The following is a 4,665-nucleotide window of genomic DNA, read 5'->3' as shown; positions in this document are numbered from 1 at the left end:
CTCTCCCTCATTGAAAGACACACAGGGAGCCGAAACAAACCTAAAGTCAACCCGTTCCATATATCAAGCAATTACATAGAAAAATTTCCCTATGTTTTGCCGAAATATCATTGAATTCCCGTTCTAGCAAATCACAAGCACTCGATATGCCCTACATTGTAGCACAAGTCATGCTAAAAATCATGAAAAATTTCGGCATGACCTTTGCTAAAGACAAGACATATCGAGCGCCTGAAATTTGCCGGGATGGAAACGAATCAACATTCCGGCAAAACATAGGCCACTCGGAGGCACATTGCAAACAAGAACACCAAGACATCCTCTATATTCAGAATGCATCATCATCGCCATCAATGACATGGCAACTATATAGCACTAGCATTTTCATCATCGACATTTACAACACATTATCATTTGGCTATTCTCACCTAGAGGTATTAAGGGGTCGACGATGGGGACAACTGTGGGGATGAGGCACGGGAAAACTTGATTTCTGCATAAACAAAATATACTGACCACTTACTATAAATAAACTAATTATATTAAGCACTTACTATAAATAAACTAATTCTATTAAGCACTTACTATAAATAAACTAATTCTATTAAGCACTTACTATAAATAAACTAGTTCTATCAAACACTTGCTATAAATAAACTAGTTGTATTAAGCACTTACTATAAATAACCTAGTTAGTTAACCTAGCTAGTTAACCTAGTTAACCTAGATAATTAACCTAATTAAACTAGTTAACCTAGCTAGTTTGAATTTTTACTAATTTACTAAAAGATTATACTCTATGCAAGAACAAAGTGAGGAGAGATGAGGGAGGGAGGAGGGAGCAGGGGGTGGCGGGAGGGAGGAGAGAGGAGAGAGGAGGAGGGAGGAGGGAGGAGGGGGTAGACAGAGGAGGAGGAGGAAGGAGGGGCGACCGATGGAGGAGGGAGGAGGGCACGGTGGGAGGAGGAGGGAGAGGAGGGAGGAAGGCATACCGAGGACGATGGCGACGATGCGGTGGCGACGGCAATGTGGCGGCAGCAGAGGAGCGAGGCAGCGGGGAGTGAGGGGAAGAAGAGAAGATGGTCAGGGCGTGGGGAAGGAAATTTTGGGGATAAGTCCCGCTTAGTAGTAGCGCGTTCCCAGGATGAGCGCTACTGCTGAGACCAATAGCAGTAGCGTTGTCCATATACCAGCGCTACTACTATACCTAGCGTGCTGACATTGGTGTGGTAGTTATAGTAGTAGAAATTTTTGTGTGGAATGCGCTACTGCTAATTACATAGTAGTAGCGATCTTGTACGCAACGCGCTACTGGTACATAGTAGTAGCGCATGTTTTTACCATCGCTACTGGTAAGATTCTGTGTATAAGGTTTTCCCTAGTAGTGTTATGTGCAGAGTGCTTGCGACTCACGGAGACGTCCAACCAAATAATTGCTTCTTACGATGAAAAACTATACCACACGAGGGGGGCAACTGGTCAGCGGTGCCCCCGCGGGGGCACTTATCTGGGCATGAAAGCACTCCATCACTTCAAGTGGTGTGTCCCAATGTTCACATATGTTGCGCATTGGATACATATTTGCATCGAGTTTTCCTGGGGGGGGGGTCTCAAGTTTTCTGTTATTTTTGGGGGAGGGGCTTCACATATGTACTCTATTGTGGAGTATGGACATGCTTCACATATGATCTTCACTTCCAAGCGGAAGCACAACTTAGTTCTTTGTACTTCCTCACGGGAGCACAAACTAGTTCAGTTGGGAGCACATGTTAGAGCACATTGAAGCCCATGTTAATGTTAGTTGGGAGCACACACTTGGAATGCATATACATCTCCAACGTATCTATACTTTTTTATTGTTCCATGTTGTTATATTATCATTCTAGGATGTTTTACAATCATTTTATAGCAACTTTATATCATATTGGGGGCTAACCTATTGACATAGTGCCCAGTGCCAGTTGCTATTTTTTGCTTGTTTTTTACTTCGCGGAATATCAGTACAAAACATAGTCCAAACGCAGCGAAACTTTTTGGAGAATTTTTTTGGATCAGAAAACACCCACTGGGCCAAATAAGTACTAGAGGGAAGGCCCGAGGTGGGCACAACCCACAAGGGCGCGCCAAGAGGCCCAGGCGCGCTAGGGGGGTTATGCCCCCCCCCTCGGTGACCTACTGCACCACCTCTTCGCCCTATAAATTGCCAAATATTCCAGAAACCCCGGGGGAGTCGACGAAACACAATTATAGCCGCCGCAAGTTCCAGAACCACGAGATCCAATCTAGACACCATCATAGGGGGGTTCATCATCCTCATCGGTGCCTCTCCGGTGATGCATGAGTAGTTCATCATAGACCTATGGGTATGTAGTCAGTAGATAGATGGCTTCCTCCCTCTCTTTTGATTCTCAATACAATGGTCTCTTGGAGATCTATTTGATGTAACTTTTTTTTGGTGTGTTTGTTGGGATCCGATGAACTTTGAGTTTTTGATCAGATCTATATCCATGAATATTATTTGAGTCTTCTTTGATCCTCTTATATGCATGGTTATTTATAGCCTCGTATTTCTTTTTTGAATTTTTAGTTTAGTTAGACCAACTAGATCGATTTTTCTTGCCATGTGAAGAGGTGCTTTGTGATGGGTTCGATCTTGCAGTGTTCTTTCCCAGTGACACAAGGGGTAGCAAGACGCGCATGTATTGTTGCTATTAAGGATAACAAGATGGGGGCTATTCCTACATGAATGGATCTAGTCTATATCATGTCATCATTCTTATTGCATTAATCTATTTCTCCATGAACTTAATACACTAGATGCATGCTGGATAGCGGTCAATGTGTGGAGTAATAGTAGTAGATGCAGGCAAGAGTCGCTCTTCTAATCTTGGACGTGATGCCTATATATTGATCATGCCTTGGATATCGTCATAATTATTCGATCTTCTATCAATTTCCCAACAGTAATTTGTTTACCCACCATGTGCTATTTCTTGAGAGAAGCCACCAGTGAAATTTATGGCCCTCGGGTATATTCTTTATCATATTTGCTTTGAGATATATTTTTATTTGTTTTTGTTTTTAGATATATTATTCCAAAAAACCCAAAATACCTTGCTGCAGTTATTTTAGTACTTATTTTATTTTGCGTTTTATCGAGATCTATTTATCCAATCTACACAAAATTTATCCCGTCAACTTGACAATTTCTGGCGCTGTTACTCGTAGAGGGATTGACGACCCCTCATAAGCGTCGGGTTGCAAGTATCTGTTCTTTGTGTGCAGGTACCGTTTACATAGTGTTGCTTGGTTCTCCTATTAGGTTGCTACCTTGATTTCACAACTGAGGGAAATACATACCGTAGTTGTACTGCATCACCCCTTCCTCTTCGGGGAACTACCAACGCAGTTTCAAGCGACATCAAAAGGAATTTCTGGCGCCGTTGTCGGGGAGACACCATCAACATCTATCAGGTTCCTAATCACCAATCTCATCTCCTTGCAATTTACATTATTTTCCATTTGCCTCTTGTTTTCATCTTCCCCACTTCACAAGAAATTTGTCGGTTTATTCGCCCTCTTTTTCGTTCGCCGTTTCCTCGTCAGATCTCTTATTCGTTTGAACTTGTCACTATGAGTGATTTCGGTATGGCAGAAAGATATGATGGCCTAACTCCTAAAATTGGATGATCTGGCAATCTGGATGCTAAAACTTTTGTTTTGGGGCAAGGGAATGTTATGGGAAAAGAACATATCGAAGATTTTTTTTAGTTGTGTTGCAAATTTGACTCTTGATGGTGCTCCTATACTTATTAGGACTAAATCTTATGCAGAAGCTATTTCAGCACTAGTTCTGAAACTTGAAAATAGATTTATCCATACCCATCCTACTTTGCAAAGATTGTTTTATGTGCTACACGTTATAAAAGATCCTAAGGCAAAAAAATAGCTACCCTTATTCTTATGAATGAATTTGACTACATAGTACGGGAAGCTAGGGAATTTTTTGATTTTTATGGTACGAGCCATGAAAAAACGGTGATAAATGAGATCCTTTATAATCGTGATTATATGTTGAGACATTTGCTTGGAAATAATCATAAAATTTATGAGAAACTTAAAAGGGAAATCCTCATTTTAGATATAACCCAACAAGTTTTCAATGATGTTAATCAACACTATTCTTGGATTGTGGCCAGAAACCAAAGGGAATACATAGATGGGCAAGTTCATAATGCTAAAATTTATATGGATAATGTGTTTCAAGTTATTTTTGCAAAACCTCCTAACAAGAACACATATATGGAAAATAAGAAGAAAGATGCCAATACTTGAATCTATGCATTATGCCTAGCTAGGGGCATAAAACGATAGCGCTTGCTAGGAGGCAACCCAATGAATAAATTTAATTTTTGCCTTTTTCTTTCTGTTCTTGAGTGTTTACACAATTATGCTACTGTTATGATTGTGTTTTTTATGTTTTAATTAGTGTTTGTGCCAAGTAAAGCCTTTAGGATCATGTTCGGTGATAGTTGATTTGATCTTGTTGAAAAACAGAAACTTTTATGCCCAATAGCTGAATTGTTTAAAATCACAGAAGCGTGATAAAATTCTGAATTTTTTATACAAGATTGATATATAAATAGCACACATTGTCCTAATTTT

Source organism: Triticum dicoccoides, chromosome 5B (genome assembly GCF_002162155.2).
Source record: "Triticum dicoccoides isolate Atlit2015 ecotype Zavitan chromosome 5B, WEW_v2.0, whole genome shotgun sequence".
Classification (NCBI taxonomy): domain Eukaryota; kingdom Viridiplantae; phylum Streptophyta; class Magnoliopsida; order Poales; family Poaceae; genus Triticum; species Triticum dicoccoides.
This window is presented reverse-complemented; position numbering follows the sequence as displayed.